At 39.3% G+C, this 25,610-nt stretch overlaps 1 pseudogene; it reads right to left on the bottom strand.

Moving 5' to 3' along the window:
* LOC114025880 overlaps nucleotides 1-21,128 on the bottom strand; it is a 79,108-nt pseudogene extending 57,980 nt beyond the window's left edge.
* Between the last annotated feature and the right edge of the window lie 4,482 nt (nucleotides 21,129-25,610).

Here is a 25,610-nt window from a genome sequence, read left to right as displayed (position 1 = left end):
CTTCCTTCCTAGTACTGATTGAGACTTGATATTTACATGTAGAATTTCATTTACTTTCTGGTTTGGGGCTTACATAGTTTTGAACTGGGAAAATGGTTTTTAGATTGAATTGGGAAGAATGATTAGGTAACTGATACAGCCTCAGTTCCATGTTTATTCTTCCTATCAGGGTCAGAGGTATATTGACAGACAAAAAGTCACATACAAGTAATAGAAAGGGAGAGAGATTTCAGCCTGGCGTCAAAGAAAGAACTCCAGATTTATAATTAGATTGTTGTTCAGTCATTTTTCAGTCTTTGTGACCTTATTTGGCAAAGATACTGGAGTGGTTTGCCATTTCCTTCTCCAGCTCATTTTATAGATGAGGAAACTGAGGCAAACAGGGGTAAGTGACTTGCCCAGGGTCACACAGGTAGGAACTGTCTGAAGACAGATTCTTAAAGACAGGAAGATGAGTCCTTCTAACTCCAGGCCCAGCACTTTATCCACTGTGCCACCTAACTACCTGTATATCCTTTGTATTACATCACTTACATATGTAACATTTTCTCTAATAAATTTGTAGGTTCTGTGATAAATCTTCCTGGTTCCCACCCTAGTGCTCTATCCATTGTGCCACTTAGCTGCCCCAATTGGATTGTCTGGGTTCAAATCCTGATTCTGATTCTTAACTACTTGTGTGACCTTGGGCAAGTCACCTCCAATCTCAATTTCCTCATCTACAAAGAGGATTGGACTAAGTGATTTCTAAATTCCTTCCAGCTTTAAATCCAGTGATCCCATAAGGAAGTGAAAGGGTAGAATGAACATTAATTAACTGCCTGAGGGCCTCAGCCAGTTAGTGGTATAAACAACTGAGCTTGTAGGGCCTTTAATTTAATGAGCCTTTGGACTCACTCAGACAGAGAGAGAAGTTTAGTAATTATTCACAGAGTCTTCAGTTACATCTACTTTTATTTGGGGGGTGGGGAGGGAAGCTCCATGAGGGCTGTGACTATTTTGTTTTTTTAATCTTTGTATCACCAGTGTTTTTCACAGTGCTGGCCACTTTGCAGGTGCTTAATTAATGCTTGTGAAATGAATGAACTGGGTAGGAGTGGGGTGTGGGATGAAAGGAAAGAAGGAAAGATGAGAATCTCAATTATCTAGATATTTGCTATTCTCCTAACCCTTCCTGTAATTATTTGCTAGGACCCTTTAGAATCCACAAGGTAGTTTCTACAGTGAGAAACTCCAGTCAAATTATTCTAACAAATTTTTCTTTGTATTAGAGTAGATATTATAAAAGTTTGAGGTAGGCTGAGGACATTGGACCAAAATACATATAAACACTTCTGTCAATTTAAGAAGCTCAAGATTATATTTGCTGCTTGGAATTAATCTTCCTAGAATTGTGTGGGTTTTTTTTTTTAAGGTAATTAAGTAAATACTGTAATGAAATTTTATTTCTGCTTCACCAGTCCTATGACTATAAGCTTTCCTAAGACCAGGTCAATGGAAAACTTTTGCATACTTTTGCTCAGAAAGGGGAAAGGGAAAAAGAAGCAACATTTATATGATGCTTGTTACATAGTTAATAGACTTGCAAAATGTTTTACAAATATTATCTCATTTGATTCTCAACAAGAATCCTGAGTGGTAGGTGCTGTTATTATGCTCATTTTACAGTTGAGGAAATTTAGGCAGACAGAGATTAAGTGACTTGGCCAGGGTCACATAGATAGTAAATGTCTGAGGCTGGATTTGAATGTAGATTTTCCTGACTCCAGCCCCTGTGCCCTCCCCACCATCCCTCCCTATCTGCCTCTAAACCATGTAATGATTTTTCAGCCAGTCACCAATATCATCAGAATTAAGTTCACAATTATATAATACCCAAATTTTTAAAAAATTTTTACTATTTATTTTTAACATTCCTTTTTTAAAAACAAATCTGAGTTCAAAATTCTTTCCCTCTCTCTTGCCCCTCCCTAACCCCTTGAGAAGGCAAGAAATATGGCATCAATTATATATATAACACTCAAATTCTTTCTCATTATTTTCCTGAATGTATTGAATAGAAACCAGGTGCTTTGTGAGGTTAAACCAATGTAGCACCTGGGATATCCTTACTCACAATTTGGGCCCCAGAGAAACTATCCCAGATTCATGGTACTCTTTGGGGCAGCATCCACTGAAAACCATAGTGTGTACGTCACCATGGATGTTTACTTTTATCAGTCAGTCAGTCAGCAAACACATTAAAACACATTTGGTTAAGAAGCATAGCAAATGAATTGACAAGATCCTCTATGTACACATGGGGTACATTTTGCTGTAAGTTACTGTACTACCAGTGAGCACTCATACAGAGAAGATGTGTGACCAGGGATCACGTAGGATACATGGAGGACACACAGACTGACAGAACTTGGGAATTGGAAGGAACCTCAGGGGCTCTCTAGTCCAATCCATATAGGAAAGGAGTCCACACTATGATATATCCAACAAGCCGACAACCAGCCTCCGCTTGATCCAAGGAGAGGAAAGACATTGCTTCTCAAGGACCATTCGGACAGCTCAAAATGTTAGGAAGCTTTTCCTGATATCAGGCCTAAATTGGCCACTTTGTACCTTTTATCCATTTCTTCTGGTTCTGCCCTCTGGAGCCAAATAGAACAAGACGTTTCTCATATACATCATACTCCAAATACTTGAAGACAGCTCTTGTATTTCCTGAGTCTTCTCTAGGATAAAAAGGACCAATTTCTTCAGCCAACCTTTATACATTATAGGATTCAGATCCTTCACTATACTGGTTGCCCTTCTTTCAAAATTCTCTAGCTTATCAATATTTTTCTTCAACCATGATGCCCAGAACTGAAGATAATACTCTTTATTTATTACCCAACTTCTCTCCTTGGGACTTCTATGTCATGCAGACAGGCAGCTCATCATCCTATAAGATCTCATCAGCCTTGGTTCTCACATTAATTAATTAATTAATTAATGCCATCTGCCTCTCTGATTGGAGAGTTGGTGTGATAAATTCCTCTTAAAACCTCCATTTAAGAAGGGTGCCCAGGCTGGTTGTCTCTTCGTTTCTTACTTGACTACACTTCATGAAACCTCTCTAGTCCTCATCTGGGTCCCTCCTCCCCACCATTTTCAGTTTACTTTTGTTTGTTGTCTTCCTCCATTAGCCTGTAGGCTCCTTGAGGGCAGAGGGTGTCTTGCTTATCTGTATTTGTATCCTCAGTGCTTAGCAGAGTGCCTGCATAAAGTGGGCACTTAATAAATGTTTGTTGGCTGACAGTATTCCAGAAGAGGTCTGACAAATTCAAAGTACTATTGTACTATGGACACTACTACTTTTCTATCCCTAAAATCGATACTTCTTATAATGCTGCCAATATAACACACATAGGAAACAAGTGTATTCAAGAAACATGTACAAAGTGGTATCAAGATACCAGTAACCTATGTGACCAGAGAACACTTACAAAAGGCATATATTTAGGGGATACATGTGACCTGGGCACATGTATAGTTAGGGAAATTTATTCTTCTGGTGCTACAGGGCTGCTATTGTCCTTTGGTGATATCATCATATTTCTTTCTGCTTGGTGTCTATCCACTGGTCTTGTGATCACTATTTCTTTCTGCTTTGAGTTTCTGGGGTTCATCTCTCTAGGGTCATATTCCATTCACCTAGGTTTTTATCTACTATGGTGCACTGACTAGAAAGCCTCTCCTTGACAAAGAGAGATTGATAGCTCTTTCAATACGTAGCTGCCATGACCCACCACACCCAGTCAAAGAGAATCTAGTCAACTAGTGTATCCTAGGCTAAGATTAAATCCTTTCCTTTGACTGCATATATCTGATACTGATTCAAAGTGTGTCAGAATTAGAAAATTCCTTGTAACTCCTGTTAACTGCCTAGGTTAATCCTGTTTCTCTCCCAAACCATTTCAGAGATTCTGCAAAAATAATATCAACAACCACAAAGCTGTGTGTAGGCTGTTGCAATGAAGCCTAATTTCTTCCTAATATTCTTTTTTATTGACATGAAATAGGTTATAATAATAATAGCTAGCATTTACATAGAGCTTTAAGGTTTGCAAAGCACTTTACAAATATTAACTAATTTAATCTTCATAGCAACACTGGAGAATTTTGAGAGAAGGGCAACCAGTATAGTGAAAGATCTGAATCCTATAACATAGGTAGGTGCTATTATTGTCCCCATTTTACAGATAAGGAAATGGAGGCAGAGAGAGATTAAGTGACTTGCTTAGAATCACATAGCTGATAAAGAGTCTGAGGCTGAATTTGAACTCAGGTCTTCTTGACTCCATATCCAGTACTCTATCCACTATGTCACCTAGCTGTTCTTTGAGAAAAAAACAAGCTAAGCAAAGAGGGATAAGCATTTAGCACAATGCCTGCACATAGCAGGCATTTAATAAATACTTATTGAATTTTTGAATTCAAGCCATTGTCCTTCACCCTCCTAGCTCATATTCCTGTCTTCTTTGGGTAGATATATTAGACAATCATAATAATAAAAAATTCTAGATTTTGTTCTGTATTCTAGGCATCTAGGTGGCCCAGTAGATAGAACATTGGATCCAGAGTCAGAAAGACTTGAATTCAGATCCCTTTTTGACTTTTATTTACTATGTGATCCTGGGCAAGAGGCCAGGATTGACCTCTTTCTGCCTCAGTTTCCTCACCTGTAAAATGTAAATAATAATAATACTTCCCTACCCAATAAGAACACTTACTCCCAGGACTGTTGTGAGTATAAAATGAGATAGTATTTTTAAAAGTTCTTTGCAAACTTTAAAGCACTATATAAATATTAGCAATTATTATTAGTATTGTTAACCCAGAAAGGTTTGCTGTCTCTCTACCCACATTTAGGAGAATGGTCAGTATCCCTCAGCAGCTCAGTCTAGAGCTACCTCTTTCTGGAAACAGCAGTAGTCAGAATCCCAGAGTCAAAAGAAGGGGATTTTATTTCAGGCCCTGTCACTAAGTCCAAATGTGATCTTGGTTAAGTTAATTTCTCTGAGCCAAATTTCCTTAACAGTATAGGGATGAAGTTGGACCTTTCCAACCTCAATATTCTATCATCTATGATCTATGATGTAATAGAAGAAAGGGAAATGAAAACAAGGCTAGGTTGAAATGCAGGGTGAGGTGGGTTGGGTCCCTTTGCTGTGATGTGATCCTCCATCTAGAACCTACCATTGTCCCTCCCTTCAAACCCAGAAGCAATTCCCTTTATCTTTGTCCTCCAGAGTACTTTAATAGTGATCTATATGTAGCCAAACATCCAACTCCAGGGAGTGTCAGAGATAAATTTGGCAATTATTCAGTCCAGCCATTTAAAAATACCTTTGACGATAACCTGAGCAAAGCCCCAGAGGTTACTTTTATGTAATTCTCTTCCCAAGTCTGGGGGCCTCCCGAAGGTCATTGAAGAAATCATTATTAGTCTTTCTGGCACATTTAGATATGTGATGCCTCAAAGTCATATGTTGAATGTCAGTTTCTTCTCCCCACAACAAGAAGCTCTTAGGTCTTTGGATAATGTCCAACTGGGGAAGGGTGGGGGGAAGAGGAGGAGGATAATGAATCTAAAAGGTTGGAGAGCCTCTGACTTCCAACATATTATTCAGGAAATCTATCCTTTACTGCATTTTCTCAACATCACATTTTCTTTTTTTCCAGACTCTTGACTGGATTTCCAAGTGAAATCACTTTTCTTCATTCATATGTCTTACTTTGTTGTTGGGTGGGTCAGCGCTGCAGTAGCTTAGTTAGTGATACTAAGATAAATAGCTGGCTCCCAGCACTTCTACTGCAACCCCCTCGGAGAGAAGAGGGTAACAGACCCATAATTCACTTAGAGTTGAAAGGTATTATGTGTTGGGTGCTTTCCATGTTACTAAATACTTACTTCAATACTTACAGGATTTGTGATGTCCCTGTGTGGATTACAGCCCCTCTATAATTTACTTATTAGACAGTTTTGGAGAGTTGCTGTGGTTGGAAAATGAATATCCCTGTGGTTAGACTGTTGATGAGTCTTTCTGAAGTTAACTAGGCTGGTCTTTGGGCAATAGATGGGTAGGCCATCATGGGGCCCATTTAGAACCTGCCAGAGATTGAAGAGCGGACAGAGTGCTGTTCTTGGAATCAGTAAGATTAGATTTCAACTCTTACTTCAGGCACTTTGCATCTGCAGGACTGTAGAGGCAGATCCCTTAACTCATCTGGAAAACCTCCATTTCCTTATCTGTAAAATTGTTGTTCAGTCATTTATCAATGAAGAATTGTTGCTTTAAGACAACCCACTACATCCCAAGGAAGCTTACTCTGGTTTTTGTTGTTGTTTGGTCATTTGAAATTCTTCATGACCCCCTTTGGGGTTTTCTTGGCAAAGATACTGGAGTGGTTTGCCACTTCCTTCTCCAGCTCATTTTACAGATGAAGAAACTGAGGTAAAGAGAGTTAAGTGACTTGCCCAGGGTCACACAGCTAGTAAGTGTCTGAGGCTGGATTTGAATTCAGGAAGATGAGTCTTCCTGACTTCAGGCCCAGTGCTCTATACTCTTCATGTGGAAGAGAGACTAGCTCTGCTCAGCTTGGCCCCAGAATGTGGAAATAAGACTAATGTGAAGCAGGGGTAAGCTGGAGCCAGCTCAAACTGGACTCTTTGTTAAATTTTCAGTGTGAGCATTTACACTTCAGGAATTGACAAATGCTACAAATCATGGCCTGTTTTGTTGTTTTGATCATCCGGACTTTTAAAAAATAATGGGGAAAGTGTTAATAATGTAAGTTAAATTTAAAAGTATGGTGTGTGTATATTTTTCCCCCCAGATAATTGTTAGACATTTACCAGCTCATCCCTGGATGAAAGTCACAGTAAATCTGATTTAATATTAATGTAAGGAAGCAGGGGCAGCTAGGTGGTGCAGTGGATAGAGTGCTGGGCCTTGAGTCAGGAAGACTCATCTTCTTGAGTTCAAATCTGGCCTCAGTCACTCATCCCTGTTTACCTCAGTTTCCTCACTTGCAAAATGATCTGGAGAAGGAAATGGCAAACCACTCCAGTATCTCTGCCAAGAAAACACTAAATGAGGTCATGAAGAATCAGACACAGCTGAAAACAACTGAACAACAAAATTAAGGGCTGAACTAGGGAGCCAGGAGTAGAAATTAAGTCAATAAGCGTTTATTAAGCAGCTATTATGTGATAGGCTATGTGCCAAGCCCTGGACATACAAAGAAAGGCAACAGAATGAAACCAACTAGTCCCTGTTCTCAAGGATGAAGACAAGAAGAGTCTGATACACCTGAAAACGACTGAAAAACAGCAATGGAAATAGCTTCTAGTGGAACTGAACAAAAGCTGCCTTGAGAATAGTGAGTTCTCTGTCACCAAAGTTCTTTGGGCAAAGACTGGTTAAGGTTTTGCACCCTATATCCTTGTTCAGGTATCAGCTATTCTAGATGGCTTCTGAGGTCCCTTCCAATTCTGTGATCAGCATGGCATGGTGGAAAGAATATTGGATTTTGGAGAATCTGAGTTAGAATCCTAGCTCAGTCATTATATCTGTCTTCCTAAGATGCCCTGGGCTGCAAAAATGACTCACAGTGACTTTTTCTTGGCTTTCCTGGTCAGAATTTGGTCTGGCAAGCTTTCTATATTGTTGTGAAGGAGGCTATAGAGAAACAAAGTCAAAAATGCTGCCTTCCACTCTAACGTCTTGACTCTGCTCTCCTCTTACCATTCCACTTTTAAATAGTTCTAATTATTAAGAGGTTTGAATTTGCCTCTTTTCATCTTCTACCCAATGTTCCTGTTTGTACCCTCCAAGGTCAATAAGATCAATTTCAATCTCTTTTCCAAATGACACCCTTCAGCTACTTGAAGACAGTTGTCATGCCTCCTTTAAGACTTGTTTTTCAAGCTAAATATCCCCAGTTCCTTCAGCCAGTCCTTGTGTGCCATGGAATTGAGGTCTTTGATCATCCTAGTTATGCTGAAGTCAAGTCAAAGCAATAATCAAGTGCCAGGCACTGTCTAAGCTCCTGGGATCAAAATACAAAAAGCAACGTACAATTGAATGTACAGTTCTTCATGCCATATGTGTCCTCCATGTGCGGATCTCCCATACATTCCTATGTCAGTTTCCCTGTGTATGTGTTTATTGGTGGAAAAATGAGCTCATTGTTTAGAGGGGAGAACATTTAGTTATTGCTACTACATTTCTAGCTACAGGGGAGAGGAGGGAGAGAAGAAAAAGCACTGAGTAGGGAAAGAAGCTGCTGAGATATAGCCTTCCCCCCTTCGTTGATGAGCAAAGAGCAGCCCAGCCCTCAGGCTCCAATTAGGAAATACCTGGGAAGGGTAACAGAAATAGAAAACTGGTTGCTTCCTCTATTTTCTCTTCCTCTTCTTCTTTCTCCTTCTCCTCTCTCTCTGTCCACATGGGGAGTCATACCCTGATATGTGGGTACCTCACTTAAATTCAAATCACTTATAAGTCAAAACATCATCCTCCTGATGTCACTGGTCCTGTTCAAGAGCGAAGGACAAACAACACACTACAGTAACAACGATAATCTGGCTGGAGAGAGAACTGGGGATCAACGTAGCTTTCTTTCCTCTCCCCCTTTTCCATTTGTAGCTTTGTAGAGGAGAAAAGGGCTGTCAGCTAACGGAAATGAAGAACAACTATTGCCAGAAATTACTGCCACAATGTTGCCCTACAAATGTAAAGTGGTTCTTTATTTAGATTCACAAGTCTTCTTTCAAAATTAAAATACCTTTGGAAGTGTAAAGTGAGGCTATCAATCATTCATACCTTAGTGCAAATTAGTTTAAGTAGTTCACTTTCCTCCTGATACCTGAGACCAGTAGTACTGACAGAGTAAGAATTTTTATTTTAAGTGACACAGTGGAGACAAGGTTGGACTTAGAGTCAGGAAGACCTGAATTCAAATCCAGCTAGCTGTGAGACTCTGGGCAAGTCACTCAACCCCTGTATGCCTCAGTTTCCTTATCTATAAAATGACTATAATAATAGCACCTACCTCCCAAAGGAGATAAAATGGAATAACATTTGTAAAGTGCTTTGCAAACCTTGAAGTCCTATATAAATGTTAGCTATTATTAGCTATTAAGAAGAAATTTTGTATCATAGAACACTTTGGGAAAGGACAAAGATGAGCGAAATGCCACAATGTGGGACTCTGAATAAGAGGAAGACAGATACTCAGAAGGTATCAAGGTACCAAATGATAGGAGAGAGCCTCAGAAGGGGAGAATATCCTGTTAAAGCCAAAATAAACTTTGAAATTTCACCCAGAACAGGTCCTGCTTTCTCCTCTCTTCCCAGATACCAGATATAAAGGGACCTACTAAAGAAATACCATACTCCTCCAGTCCCTTCTCCACTTCTCCTTGGTTATGGGCTCACTTACAAGTACAAATTGGGGAAGGCATGGTTAGATAGCAGTTTATTCGGTCAGTTGGGGAATGGCTGAACAAGTTGTGGTATATAATTGTGATGGAACACTACTGTGCTATAAAATATGATGAGCTCAATGATCTGAGAAAAACATAGAAGGACTTGCCCGAAATAACCAAGAGTGAAATGAGCAGAACCAAGAGAATATTGTATACAGTAACAACAATATTGTTTTAAGAATGACTTTGAGTGACTAAGTCATTTTGACTATTATGAATACCCAGATTAACTGTAAAGGACATATAAAGGAAGACGCTATCTGCATCTAGAGAAAGAGCTGATAAACAGAAGTATATATACAAAAATTTTACATATATCTATATATATTTGTGTCTAATGGTAGCCATCTCTAGGGTGGGGGCAGGGGGAGAGGAAAGAAAAAAAGGATAGAAAAAAGAAATTTACATGATAATTTTATTATATATGTAAAAGAAATAGCAAGTTGTGCATAATAGATTTGCAGTTTCATGTATAATCTTTTTTTTTATCATACTATGTTATGGAATTGCTTGTTTTATTCCATAAATTAAAATAAACAATTTTTTTTAAAACTGAAGATTTTAGTTTATTATTAACTCAATATGAGTCAACAATGTAATAAAAGCTAACATGATCTTGGACTGCCTTTAGAGACAGATTCAAGGAATATATATTCTGCCCTAGACAGACCATACCTGGAGTATTTTGAGGCATTCAGGCCTCCACAGTTTAGGAGGGACATTGATAAGCTGGAAAGTATCCAAAGGACCATTCCATCTCAGAGCCAGATGGCCCCTTCTCCAACTGGTGGTTTCGGAGAATCTCCATTTTGAGAAATGACCTAGACCAGACAACCTTTATTTTCTGGACTGTGGCACTATTTAGCATAGGTGCCTCCTCACCACAACCATTCCTACTTTTCAGATCCCTCTTATGTGTTTTATTCCCCTATTAGAATGGAAGTTTCTTGAAGGCAGGGGCAATCTTTCTTTTTGTATATTTCTTTCTGTATTTTTTGTGCATTTCTTTTTGTATTTTGATCCCAGAATCTTAGAACAGTGCCTGGCACTTGATTATTGCTTATTGACTTGACTTGAGCATAACTAGGATGATGAAAGACTTTGATTCCGTGGCAAACAAGGATTGGCTGAAAGAACTGGTGATATTTATCTTGAACAAGACTTAAAAGAGGCATGGCAACTGTCTTCAAGTATCTGAAGGGTGTCATTTGGAAGAGAGATTGGAATTGATCTTACTGATCTTGGAGAGTAAAAACAGGAACAATGGGTAGAAGATATAAGGAGGCAAATTCAAACTTCTTAATAATTAGAACCGTTTAAAAGTGGAATGTTAAGGGCCATCACGTGTGTCCAGAACATATGAATGGAGAGGCAGCTCAAGCCTTTGATGCTGTGAAGTTGCTGATGCCTTCTACTTATGTCCCTGGGCCTTTCTGTGCTGTACTTATTCCCCAGAAGGCAGTGTTCTCTGCTGCTCTCTGAATGTTTCTTGCATCTCAGTTGCTTCCTGGTTGGGGTGACATCTCTGGTCTAGCTGGTCTTTTCACCAGCTGCTTCAACCACCTTCACCATCCATTGGAGAATGCTGTGGATGGACAAGGTTTTCCCTTTTAGGGAGGAAGGTGATAGCTCTTTCAGTCTGCTGAATGTAGAGCTAGAACTCTTTTAGCTTTGACTTTCAGTTTCTTACTATCCCTCAACTACAACCTTCAGCTGAGATGTTGTCTTCAGAGCTACTCACAATTCAGTTCTCCTTCTGCTGGAGATGCTATGATTAGAAGAGCTTCTCCCCTGCGGGGAAGGCCATAGATCTTTTTAGCCATTCTTCACAGTCATATGAAGTCTTCTTCAGTTCCACTCAGGCTGTGGCTAAGAAACTTCTCTCTTCATTCAGGTAGAGAACTATGCTGATACCAGGTCTGCCCTTTTAATTCGTTTTAGAACTCTTCTGTTTACCCTCCTCTTTCTTTCAAAATTCTAGTTTTCTCCTAAAAGTCTCTCAATTCAAGGGTCATCTGGCTGATCAGAAATCCATTTTAGTTTTTAGGTTTTGTCATGGACCCTGGTTGCGGTAAATATCATTAGGGATCAATTTTCTCAAATGGAGAAGGAACTTCTTGATCCAAGTAAGGAAACTTTTAAACTCTCCTCTATCAATCCTTCTCTTTTGTGAAAAAGCTACCTGCAAGCTAAGTCTAAAAGTCAGTTAATTTTTGTCCCATTTCCCCAAAGTAACAATCAATCAATATTTATTAATCACCAATTATGTGCCAGGCACATAAACAACACATTATAGCTTGGTCTCTTCTAGGTCTCCTTACATTTATATTCCCAACATCTTGCACAGTACCATGAACATGCTAGACATTAGTAAACTTTTGCTTGATTGGATTGAATGTAAGTGCATTATAGTTATTTTACATGGCCAAACTAAGTTCTCTAAGAGTTTTTCCTTCAGGGTTAGTTCTCCAATATGCAGAAATAATAACTTAAATTTACATAAAATTATATGGTTTGCAAAATACTTTCATCATAACAACCTCATAAGACAGGGATTACATGTAGTATTTTTATCCTTATTTTATAAATGAGGAAACTGATGTTCAGAAAGGAGTGTGACCTAAGGTCAAACAACTGGCAAGTGTCAGCAGTTGGATTCAAACACAGGATTTTCCTAACTCCAAGTTAGAGCACTAGTCCATTCTACCAGGATCTCCTCTTTTTTTTTTTTTTTTGCTTTTTGGTGAGGCAATTGGGGTTAAGTGACTTGCCCAGGGTCACACAGTAAGTATCAAGTGTCTGAGGCTGGATTTCAGCTCAGGTCCTTCTGACTCCAAGGCCAGAGCACTATCCACTGTGTCACCTAGCTGCCCCCCTCTTTTTTTTTCCCAAATAATTAAGCCACATATGAATGAGTGAATGAACCAAAAAAAAAAAAAACAAAAACAAAAAACAAACAAACCTAAAAACCATTTATTGAGTGCTTCCTATACATAATGCACTGTGCTAAGTGCTGGAGATACAACTAGAAAAGTGAGACAGTCCCTGCTTTCAAGTAGCACAATAGAAGTAGGAGGGGGCAGTTGCAGGGCAGATGAAAAGGCCCACAGTTCTTTAGAGTGTCTTGGCAAGGCAGATGGTAATTCATCTCCTTCTGTGTCATTTCAGCGATAAAACTGATGCTGAGTCATTTGACAATTCCAAGGACTTAGATGACAAGACTTTTCTTTCCTGGATCTTCAGTGGAGCTGAAGGAGCTGCAGTTGCAGTTATCAAGTATCCGAGAGGGTCATTTCCCTACACAAAGCTTTAGGGAACCAGCTGGAAACAGAGCTGGTGGTCTGGAGAGTGCTGGTATTAATCCTCATCACATACAGACAACAACATTCACTTGTGCTTCTTAAAAAAATGAGTATACATCCAACTCCCTAACAATCCTATGATCCCAAATAACCTCTTCCCATTAACTAGGACTAGCATTTACTAAAAAATTGATTAGGCTTGCACTTATTTAAAAACAAGTATAATATCCAACTCTAACAATTTGATGATTCCAATTATCCTTTTCCCATTGACTAGGGCCAAAGCTTCATGTACTTTCCTCAATGCTTGCAAAGTGTCTTTGGGAATCTGTTACACCCTCCTTTGCTCCCTGTTTCTATATTAAGGACCAGCTCCTTGGTGTTTTTAAGGCAGAAAGGTTTAAGGGACATGAGGTTGTAGCCAGTAGGAGAAAGTATGATTATTGCACTATGGGGAAGAGGTGGTGGGAGATAGTCTCTTTTATTTCTAACACCTAAGAGATTTGGGGTAGAGGAAACCCAAGTGGGGTGGGAGAGGTGGTGGAACCATTGAGCAGGAAAATTTGTGCTCTGGCAGAGTGGCTTTGACAACTACTTCATTTATATATATATATATTTTTAAATTTTCAACATTTACTTCCACAAGATTTTGAGTGACAAATTTTCACCCCATCTCGACCCCAGGATGGCATGCATTCTGAATACCCCTTCCCCTAGTCTGCTTTCCCTGCTATCTCCCCACCACTTCCCCTTCTATTTTACTGTAGGGCAGGATAGATTTCTGTACCCCATTTCCTGTATTTCTTATTTCCCAGTTGCATGTGAAAACATTTTTTTTTAAACATGTGTTTTTAAAACTTTGGGTTCCAAATTTTCTCCCTTCCTCCCTCCCCACCCACCCTCATTGAAAAGGCAAGCAACTCAATATAGGCTATACATGTGCAGTTACGCAAAACACTTCCATAGTAGACATGCTGTGAAAAACTAACTCTATTTCCCTTAATCCTATCCCACCCCCACCATTTATTCTATTCTTTCTTTTGACCCTGTCCCTCCTCAGAAGGATTTGCTTCTGATTACCCCCTTTCCCAATCTGCCCTCCTCTCTATCATCCCCCTACTCTCTTGTCCCCTTCCCCTCCTATTTTCCTGTAAGGTAAGACAGATTTCCATATCCAATTGAGTGTGTATGTTATTCCCTCTTTAAGTCAAATCCTATGAGAATAAGATTCACTCATTCCCTCTCATATTCCCGTTTCCCCTCCACTGTAAGAGCCTTTTCTTTTCTGTTTTTTCTGTGAGATATTTTACCCCATTCTACCTTTCCCTTTCTCCTTCTCCAGTATAAGCCTTTCTCATCCCTTAATTTTATTCTTCAGATATGACCCCTTCATTTTCAACTCACCCTGTACCCTCTATCTATCTACCTATCTATCTATCTATCTATACATACATACATACATACATACATATAATTTTTCCCCTCCAACTACCCTAATACTGACAAAGGTCTCATGAGTTACAAATATCATCTTTCCATGTAGGAATGTAAGCAGTTCAGCCTTATGATTTCTTATGATTTCTCTTTCCTGTTTATCTCTTCACGTTCCACTTGAGTCTTGTATTGGAAAGTCAAATTTTCTATTCAACTTTGGTCTTTTCATCAAGAATGCTTGAAAGTCCTCTAGTTCACTGGATGATCATTTTTTCCCCTGAAGAATTATACTCAGTTTTGCTGGGTAGGTGATTCTTGGTTGTAATCCTATCTCCTTTGCCCTCTGGAATATTACATTCCATGTCCTGCAGTCCCTTAATGTAGAAGCTGCTAAATCTTGTGTTATCCTGATTGTGTTTCCACAATACTTGAATTGTTTCTTTCTGGCTGCTTGTAATATTTTCTCCTTGACCTGGGAACTCTGGAATTTGGCTACACTATTCCTAGGAGTTTTCCTTTGGGGATCTCTTTCAGGAGGAGATTGGTGGATTCTTTCAATTTCTATTTTGCCCTCTGGTTCTAAAATATCAAGGCAGTTTTCCTTGATCATTTCTTGAAAGATGATGTCTAGGCTCTTTTTTTGATCATGGCTTTCAGATATTCCAATAATTTTTAAATTCTCTCTCCTGGATCTATTTTCCAGGTTAGTTGTTTTTCCAATGAGATATTTCACATTGTTTTCTAATTTTTCATTCTTTTGGATTTGTTTTACAGTGTCTTGATTTCTCATAAAGTCACTAGCTTCCAATTGCTCTATTCTAATTTTTAAGGAAGTATTTTCTTCAGTAATCTTTTGGACTTCCTTTTCCATTTGTCCAATTTGGCTCTTTAGGGCATTCTTTTCTTCATTGGCTTTTTGGACCTCTTTTGCCATTTGGGTTAGGCTATTTTTTAAGGTGTTATTTTCTTCAGTATTTTTTTGGGTCTCTTTTAGCAAACTGTTGACTTGTTTTTCATGATTTTCTTGCATCACTCTCATTTCTCTTCCCAGTTTTTCCTCTACTTCTCTTTCTTGCTTCTCAAAATCCCTTTTGAGCTCTTCTAAGGCCTGGGATTAATTCATATTTTTTCTTGGAAGTTTTGGATGTAGGAGCTTTGACTTTGTTGTCTTCTTCTGGTTGTATGTTTTGATCTTCTTTGTCACCAAAGTAAGATAATATAGTCTGACTCTTTTTGGGCTACTTGCTCATGATCCCAACCAATTACTTGAGTTTTAAACTCTTTGTTAAGGTAAGAGTCAGTTTCCAATGTGGAGAATGTACTGTCCCAAGCTTCAGGGGTTTGTACAGCTGTTTTCAGAAATACTTCTAGGGACATGAAAATTTTCAGTTCTTCCAAGGCGCTATGATAGGTGGCGAGGTATTTCCTCTCCACAGCCACAATAAGCTCCACCACACCAGCGCTCCTCCTCGCCCCAGGACCGCCCCTCAGAGCTGTAACCTAGATCCATGCATGGGCAAAGCAAGAGATTCCTGCCTCAGCACTGGCAAAGAGATCCTTGCAATCCCCCTCTGATCAGCCACTTGATTCCCCCTCAGTCTGTGGGCCAGAAGCTCAGGAGGCAGCAGCTGCCCTCAGGGTGACTGAGACCTAGCTCCTTCTCTCACCGCAGTCACAGACTTTTCCCATTGACCTTCTAAGTTGTCTTTAGCCTTCGTGGGTTGAGAAGTCTGGAAACTGCCCCAGCTGCCTGCGATTCAGTCCTCTGAGGCCTACTCCAGGGTCACTGTGGCCTGTGCGCCCATGCCAAACTGTGCTCCTCTCCCAGCCCGGCACGATATACCTTTCTGATCAGCCATCCAGGTTGTCTTGGGCTGGAAATTTGTTTTACTCTGTTTTTTTGTGGGTTCTGCTGCTTTAGAATTTGTTTAGAGCTGTTTTTTATAAGTATCTGGAGGGGTTTGAGGGAGAGCTCAAGCAAGTCACTGCTTTCCCTCTGCCATCTTGCCAGAGTGGCTTTGGCTGAGGCTAAAAATTCATTAAATGGATAGCTAGGTGGCACAATGGATAGAATGCTAAGCCTAGAGTCAGGAAGACTCCTCTTCCTGAGTTCAAATGCAGCCTTAGACACTAGCTATGTGACCCTGGGTAAGTCCCTTAACTTGTTTGCTTCTGTTTCCTCATCTGTAAAGTGAGCTGGAGAAGGAAATGGACAAACCACTCCAGTATCTTTGTCAAGAAAACCCTAAATGAGATCATGAAGAGTCAGATTCAACTGAAACTACTAAACAACAAATTCATTATAGTTGGTCACACACACACACACACACACACACACACACACACACACACACTTCTTAATTCCTAGCAGCTCTTTAGAAAAAACCTCTGACAACCTCAACCCAGTTATCTCTAGCTCGGAAATATATTCAAATGCAGGGTGATCAAAAAACAAACCCAATCCTCCTCCTTCCCCCTAAACTGCAAAACAAAACAAAAAGGCCATAGAACAAACATGATAAGGAACATCTGCATTCCATGATGAAATACTGGCCAACCTAATCAAATGGCTAATTGTTAGCCCTAACTTGGAACATAAGAGAGAAGAGAGGAGAAGACTGAAAATCCAAAAATAACAATTTTTTATGTTCTTTTAAAAAGTTCTATTACGTTTTTTGTTACACTACAAAAGCTCCTGATATTTAAACCCCCACTCCAACCCCTCCGTGCCTACAACCTTCCTTATTACAAAGAAGAACAGTTAAGCAAAACGAACTATTGAAATCATGGTATCTGACATTGTATGTCATATTTAGAATCTGTGGTTCCCCATCTCTCTACTGAGAGAAGGAAAATGTTTTGTCATTTGTCCTCTGGAATCAGTTTTTATTGGTCATTGCTTTTAATCTGAAGTCTTTTAACTTTATTTTCATTTATACTGGTAAAGCCTTCATGTATATTCTCCTAGCTCTGCCTTCTTTAATCATCTTAAGTTCTTTTATCTTTCCATATTTTTGTGAATTCCTCATATTTCTTGTTTATTATGGCACAGCAACCTTCTCTCATGTTTATATACCTCAGTTTATTCAGTCATTTCCCAGCTGATGCACATCCATTCTTTGCCCTCCCTCCACTCCCTTCCATTTTTGACAGCATAATTTCTTTTTGTCCTTCACTCTAATTACACTATAGTCACTCATTCTTTCTTTTAAAATCAATTATTTCAATTAATAAGTGTTTATCTCTCACCGTCTTTCTCCCCATATTGAGGAGAAAAAAAGAAAATCAAAACAATTTGTAATAAATATGCATAGGCAAGCAAAATAAATTCCTGCATTGACAACGTATAAAAAATGAATGTGCCATTTTGCATCTTGAGTCATCACCTCTCTATCAGGAGGTGAATAGCATTCTTCATCATTGGTCCTCTGGAATCATGGTAGGTCATTAAGTTGATTAGAGTTCTTAAGTCTTTTAAAGTTGTTCTTTTTGCCAGTGTTGTTCTTATATAAATTGTCCTCTTGATTCTGCTGTGATTCCTATAAATCTTCCCAGGTTTCTCTGAAATAATCTATCTCCTCATTTCTTACAGCGCAATAGAATTTCATTGCATTCATGTAACATGATTTGTTTGGCCGTTCCCCAGTTGATGGGTACCTCTTTAGTGTCTAGTTCTTCGCCATCACCAAAAGAACTGCAGTAAATATTTTTGTAGATTTGGATCTTTTTCTCCTTTCTTTGTTCTCTTTGGAGTATAAGCCTAATGGTGGTATCTCTCAATCAAAGGGGAAAGCAATTTGGATATCACTCATTCTTCTACTGACATGTTGCATATGACATACATATCCATGATTTCCATGGTCTCTTACTCTGCTGTGGAGGTTGGGACTACAGAATGAATCCAAAAGTACATAGGTGAATGGGAATGGAGGTTGTTCGTGAAAGAGGATAACTCAAATAAATGAAACAGACCTGAAAAATGAAAGAAACATTTCCTGCTCTTCTCTATCAGAAGCCATGTACACATGTACAACAAATATACGTACAAATGCATTGTCTCTAAAATGGAAATTTTTCTCTTCAGCCTACACTTTCTACCTTCATCATGCTTCTTTGTGATTCAAAGCTTCAGAGATTTTTTTTTTAGAGATATAGGTCAGTACGAGCTACCTTTCTTTCATTTGGGGGGGAGAAGAGACTCCACTAAAAAGGAGAAAAAGTAGAAAAAAGTCTATTTCCTCTTCTTCCTGAGTTCAAATGCAGCCTTAGACACTAGCTATGTGACCCTGGGTAAGTCTCTTAACCTGTTTGCCTCTGTTTCCTCATCTGTAAAGTGAGCTGGAGAAGGAAATGGAGATACCAAAGGTAAACAATGTTAAATATAATTGTGTCTTTAATTAAATTCTATTTGCCTTCAGTGGTATGTGGGAAAATAAGTAAAAGGTATGGATAGAGGATTTTGAGATTATCTGAAGCCAGATACCCTATGTAGCTTACAGGGAATACTGACTATGACTGAGGTCTGGGTGACCTTGGCTTTCTTAGGGTGAGGCTTGGTAGTTCCCTTAGGTCTAGGGAGTTAGGTTGGGATGAGAGGAATTGGACTGTTAGTATAATTGCACTCTCTCCAAAGCACTAGCTTCTATTCATCTATGTTCTTTCAATCTTCCAAGTTTGTTGCTTATGAACATGTTAAATATGCAGATAATCATCTTATTTCTGCTATAAACCTAGAGATAAGATGGCTACCTTCAATTATTGGAAGGTCTATTAGTGTGGAGTGATCAATATTATTTTGCTTGCCCTTCAAGGAGGGCAGCTTGTTGGTGCAGTGGATAGAGTGCTGGACCTGGAGTCAGGAAGATTCCTATTCTTGAATTCAAATCTGGCTTTAGACACTTATTAGCTGTGTGACCCTGGGCAAACCACTTAACCCTGCTTACCTTAGTTTCCTCATCTATAAAATGAGTTGGAGAAGGAAATGGCAAACCACTCCAGTATCTTTGCCAAGAAAACCCCAAATGGGGTCACGAAATGTCAGATACGACTGAAATGACTGAACAACAAAATCAAGGGCAGGACTAGGAGTTGGGGACAGAAGTCAAGTAAAAAAAGCATTTAGTAAACACCTACTGTGTAGCAGCCACTGTTCCAGGCCACATGCATACAAAGAAAGGCAGCAAAACAAAGCTAATCAGTCCCTGCTCTCAAGGAGCTCACAGTCTTAAAGAAGAAAACAGCATGCAAATTACTACATTCAAACAAGATACATACATATATGTATATATGTGTGTGTGTATATATATGTATATATGTGTATATATACACACACACACATATGATAAATTGGGGGTAGTTTTAGAGGGAAGGCCCTAACATTACACATCTGTGTCTAATGGTAGTCATCTCTAGGGAGGGGGGAGGGAGGGAAGAAAAACAAGGAAAAAAAGAAGAAAGTTACATGATAACTTTAATATATATTTAAAAGAAATAGCAATTGTACATAATAGATTTACAGTTTCATATACAATCATCTTTTTTTCCCCTATTCTATTATATTGTGGAAATGCTTTTATCTCTTAAGTTCAGAATAAAATAAATTTAAAAAGCCCAAAAAACCAAAACATGACAAAGGACCAGGAAAGATTTCTTGAAGAAGGTGGAGACTTTATTTGAGGAAGCCAGGAGGCAGGAATGAAGAGGAAGAGCATCCCATGTATGGGGGACAACCAGTGAAAGTGCCCAGAGTTAGGAGATGGAACAGCAAGGAGACGCAGAGTCACCACCATACAAGAGCATGTGGAAGACAACGATGACATGGAGAGTGGCCAGTAAATGGCAGGGCTTCATCTCAGGTCTTTTTGATTCTCAAGTCAGTTTTCTATTCACTACACCATACTTTGAGGAAAGAAAAGAGATAGCAATGAGGAAAGAGAGAGTTGAGAATGGGAGGATGGAAGAGGTAGACTTAGGCTTCCTTTAAAGAAAAAACATCTTTTTTTGTTTGTTTAAATTTTTATTTTTATGTAGGGAAAAATCAAGTATACATTTAACCCATTTTGGTTGTAGGTCCTTAGCTTTTGCCTTTTCCAGCTTGGCAATATGAGCCACTGATTTTGGGCCCAGAACATTGCCACCTCAGTGACGACAGATCTCATCATATCTGTTGTTGTAATTGGTTTTGATGGCTTCTACCAGCTTAGCCAGGGCTGTCTTATCTTCAGGGTTAACTTGTGTGAAGGTAATGCTTGTGCATGTCTTTCTGTGAACTAAGCGACTCAGTCTGGCTTTATCTTTGATAATACAGTAAGGAACCCCCATTTTTCAGCACAAGGCAGGTAGGAAGACCACTCGCTTAATGGGATCCACGCCGTGTGAAATCACTACCAACTGTGCTTTCTTGTTTTCTACCAGGGTAGTAACAGTGGTAACACCTGCTCTGAGGACAGGTGGTCTCTTAGTGGGGACATCTCCTTTGCCTGCAGCTTTTTGTTCAGCCCAAGCCAGCAGCCTTTGCTTCTTATCTTGCTTTGTCTCAGGTCTGTACTTGTGAGACAGTTTAAGCAGGTGAGCTGTCTGACAATCCAAAGCCTGGGTGAACTGGTTAATTGCTGATGGCACTTTCAAACACTTATAAAAAACCTTTGACGCTGCAGTCTGATGTACCGAGGCTGTTAGACAAATCGAGTAGGGTCCATTTTGGACTGGTTGTTCCCACCAATGCCAAAGTTCTTCGGCCACTTCCCAAACAAAGGATTGACCACTTTCTAGGACTCCTGCTTCTTTACTACAGCAGGGGCCAGAGCCACCTTCTTCCCCGTGGCCTTCTTCCCTTTTGGCATCTTGGCCAGCTGAATGAGAAAGGAAAAGAGGAGACAAGTGCGTAATATGTATTATGCCTGGGCTCTCAAGAAAAAAACATCTTAATAACATCACCTAAAAGTAGAAAGGGCCATTTCTGGAAATAGTGAATTCCCCTTCACAAGCAAAGGCTAAACAGTTACCTGATTTATTGAACAGTGGTGTCAAATTCAAATAGAAATGAATTCCTACCAGTTACATGTAGACTTAGAAAACCACAAATTAACATTATCTATGTTGTATTTTTATTTATTTATTTTAAACATTTCCCAATTACATTGGGATTTTTGTAGGCTGCTCCTCAATTTTGACACCTGTTATAGATGGCATTCATGTTCATTGGGCCAGTTGGCTTCTGAGGTCCCCTCCAACTTTGAGATACCATGAATCCAAGCAAACTATAAGGAACATTGTGAGAGTTGATAGAAAACTGAACTGGGAGTCTGAAAAGACCCTCTGATACCTATTTTTCAGTTGTTTTTCAGTCATGTCTGACTCTTCATGACCCATTTAGGGGTTTTCTTGGCAAAAACTCTGGAGTGATTTACCATTTCCTTCTCCAGCTCATTTTATAGATAATATACTGAGGCAAAAGCCTAAAATGACTTGCCCAGAGTGACACAGCTAGGAAGTGTTTAAAGTCAGGTGAATCTTTCTGATTCCAAGTCCTGTGTTCTATCCATTGTGCCACAAGTTATTTAACCTTCCTGATCCTCAGTATCTTCATCTGTAAAAGGGGGACAATAACACATAATGCTGATTTCACAGGATTGCCATGTGGCTTAGCTGAGCTCCTCTATATGTGCTCCTATATATGTACTAAGCTAAAGCAATTGGAAAACTTTTTAAAATGTCTAAAAATGTCAATTGTTATTCTCTTGTAGGAATTCATGTTGACAACATAGCCTACCATTTTTAGCATTGGCAGGTGAATTTAGTTGGTGATAAGAGCAGTTAGTTCAGAAGCTCTCAAGTCCCAGTGATAAACTGAGCAAGAGGCCCTAAGCTCCTCCATTTAGCCTTAGCCCAAACCTCAGCTCGCAGATTTCCAAGGGGGAGAAAAACCCAAGTCTAAAATATAGACCTACCCTTGGCCTTGATGTTCCCTTTCTTCCTTTGCTGCCCCACCTTTAGGGTATTTCTGAAGATAGTCACAGAAAAAGCTGGATATTGGAGGTTTAAATCACCATAGCTTTGGTCAGGGAGGAAGCTGGCATTCAAAACTCATAAAGTATCTGTAGATTTTTGTTACCCAGTGTACTGGTCTCACTTATCGTAATTGCTAATTAGAAATTGCTTAAAATACAGTACAACTGAATGTTGCATGAGAGGGAAGAATGTCTTTTCATCTCTCTGCATTAGAACGAGCACTATACCCTGTAGCTACTCAAAAGGTCTTGGCTGGCTGAAGGAATGCGTGAAGGAATACATATGTTGGAATTCATTGTTTGAGAGTCTTACTCTTTCTTATTTCTCAAAACTGTTCGTGGATATGATTTCTTCAATAGTCCCCATTACCCTCCTCTAATCTTCTGAAGGGAGTGGTTTTTCTAGCAGGGAAACTGAAGTACAAGGACTCTGTGAGGTTTGAGTCTTCTCCAGGTCTGTTGACGTAAAAGGAAAATGGTTATTGAAGAAAAGTTATTGAATACAAGGAGACTTTGGCTGTAAGACAGGAAGAAACCTCAGTTCGTGACACATGCTCTTTTTCTTTTATTTATTATAGATATAATAACCATCAACAACACAACCATTCAAATACACAATTTAAAGAAAAGATTATACTTGAAAGCTTAAACTTCAGTTATTTACAGTTTGTTTCTTGAAATGTGTATGTTAACTTTAACAAGAGTCACAAAATCAGCCTGTTTCCATTTATTTACCATTCTGTATTTTTTCCTTGTTTTTGTTACTATTATTATTATTTATATAATTGCAAGAGGTCTGTAGCCATCAAAAAAAGTTTGGTCTGATCATCCAGACTGGAAAGATGAAGAAGAAGGATGTCTATTTCCTAGTTGTAGGCAGTGGGTAACCTATAGATATCATCCGATAGCATATATCTGGGATAGCACAAATGGAAAAGGAGTTGAGTCTGGAGTGGAACAGGAGGAGGAGAGAAAGTCAGATTGCCTTCAGGAAACTGCAAAGCTTGTGTAATGGCCCCAGGCTTCTCCTGGAAACAACGGCACATCTTTTTAATACTCATGTCCTCCTGGCATTGCCGTATGGTTGTGAGAAATGAAAAAAACAGTTTCTAAAGAATTGAAAATGAAGATCCCACAGAAAGCAATAGAGAGATGCATGGTGGATGTGAGAAGGCTGAACTATATCACCAATGGGAAAATTTGAAAAAGAGTGAGAATAAAAGAGAGCAAGGAAATGATTAATAGGAAGAAAAGATAGGCTGGTCACATGTTGAAGGGGAGAAATAATAGATGGACAACCTCAGTATTTTTTCTTTGTATTCTTGTTTGACATTTCTTATATTCATAGCTATAACTAGCGTTTATATAGTGCTTTACCAATATCTTCTTATTTGATGCTCACAATAGTCCTGAAAGGTAGTGCTATTATTATCTCCATTTTACAGATGAGGAAACTGAGGAAAACAGAGGTTAAGTGATTTGCCCAGGGCCACACAGCTAGTAAGTATCTGAGGCTGGAGTTAAACTCATGTCTTTCTGACTCCAGGTCCAGTGCTCTATCTACCATGTTGCCTAGGTATTATATTCAAATAGCACACTTCTTTGAGCCTTTTTCCGCTGGACACGTGGGTTTTTAGTGTTTTGTTATTCAGAACAATTTGAATGCCAAACATACACTTGCCTAAAAGACTATTTTACAGAGAACTTGCACAAGGCAAGTACTCACATGGAGGTCAGAAGAAGCGATACATGGACATTCTCAAGGTCTCTCTGAAGAACCTTGGCATCGATTGCATGACATGGGAGACACTGGCAAAGGATCGCTCAACACGGCATGCCCACGTCAGAGAAGGCACTGTGCTCTAGGAGCGAAGCAGAATTGCGGGAGCTCAAAAGAAACATGAGAAGCACAAATTTGGAGACATTTCCACTCCAAATGTTCACGTAGACTATTTGTGCCCGACCTATGGTAGAGCACTGCAAGCTTGTGTTGGTCTGATCAGTCACAATCTGACACACTGTACCTTGACTCCAACATAGTGATGTCATTTCAGTCCTCTTTGAAAACCAAGGACAACAACCATTTAGGACAATATAGCTATGAATATTTTTGTGTGGATAGTCCTTTTGTCCCTGTCCTTAATGTCTTTAGAAGTAGGTTCACTGTACCTGAACAGTCTATAGAAGTCATTGGAGAATTTTGTTGTTGTTGTTATTTAGTTGATTAGTCCTGTCTGACTCTTCGTGACCTCATCTGGGGTTTTCTTGGCAAAGATATCAGAGTGGTTTGCCATTTCCTTTTCCAGCTTATTTTACAGATGAGGAAACTGAGGCAAACAGAGTTTAGTGACTTGTTCCGGTTCACACAGCTAGTAAATGTCTGAAGATGAGTCTTCTTGACTCCAGGCCCAGTGCTCTATACTCTTCGTGTAGAAGAAAGACTAACTCTGTTCAGCTTGGCCCCAGCATGTAGAAATAAGACTGACAGGAAGCAGTGGTGAGCTGGAGCCAGAGCTCTATACACTGTGCCACCTACCTGCACCATTGTGGAATAGCAGGGTATTTTTCAGAAAAAATGTACTAATTCACACTCCACCAACATCATAGTACCTGGCACATTTTCTTCTTCTTTTTTTTTTTCTGGCTAGGCAGTGGGGTTAAGTGACTTGCCCAGGGTCACACAGCTAATAAGTGTCAAGTATCTGGAGGCCAGATTTGAACTCATGTCCTCCTGACTCCAGGGCTGGTGCTCTTTCCACTGCAGCACTTAGCTGCCCCTGACACATTTTCTTGTAATCCAAAACTTTTCTACTGGATTTACTTTAAAGATTTACAGATGGGAGGAACATAAACGGTTACCTAGTGCAAACCTCTAATTTTACAGATGAAGAAAAGCAAGTTCAGAGAGGTTGTCACTTAAGCAAAGTTGCACAGGAAGGATGTAGTCAAGCTAGGATTTGAACCCAGGGCCTTTGATTCCAAATCTGTTTCTCTTTCCACTGTACCATGTTGCCTCTCATTAAATTAAATTACTTTTAAATTTCATGACAAGCTTCTTTTCCAGTCTTGTACCACGGTGTTTTCATGTTTGTTTAATTATTGAAAACTATCATTACATAGCCAGGTCTCTATGTTCCCTTCCATTCTCCAAAAGTAATTGCCAGCTATTCATTACTTCTTGGATCATTTCCATTTCATCTGTACTCCTCATTCATCTTTACTCTAGCCTCTGATCTTTTTTCCCCATGTAGATTTTGCATCTTTGTCATAAAAATCAGAAAATATCAGAGCTGTAAGGGGCCCTAGAGATCTGCTAGTCCAATCTCACCATTT

Source organism: Vombatus ursinus, unplaced genomic scaffold, assembly GCF_900497805.2.
Source record: "Vombatus ursinus unplaced genomic scaffold, bare-nosed wombat genome assembly UNPS02014832.1, whole genome shotgun sequence".
Classification (NCBI taxonomy): Eukaryota; Metazoa; Chordata; class Mammalia; order Diprotodontia; family Vombatidae; genus Vombatus; species Vombatus ursinus.
The sequence above is the reverse complement of the archived record's forward strand: the minus strand, read 5'-3'. Positions and strand labels throughout refer to the sequence as shown.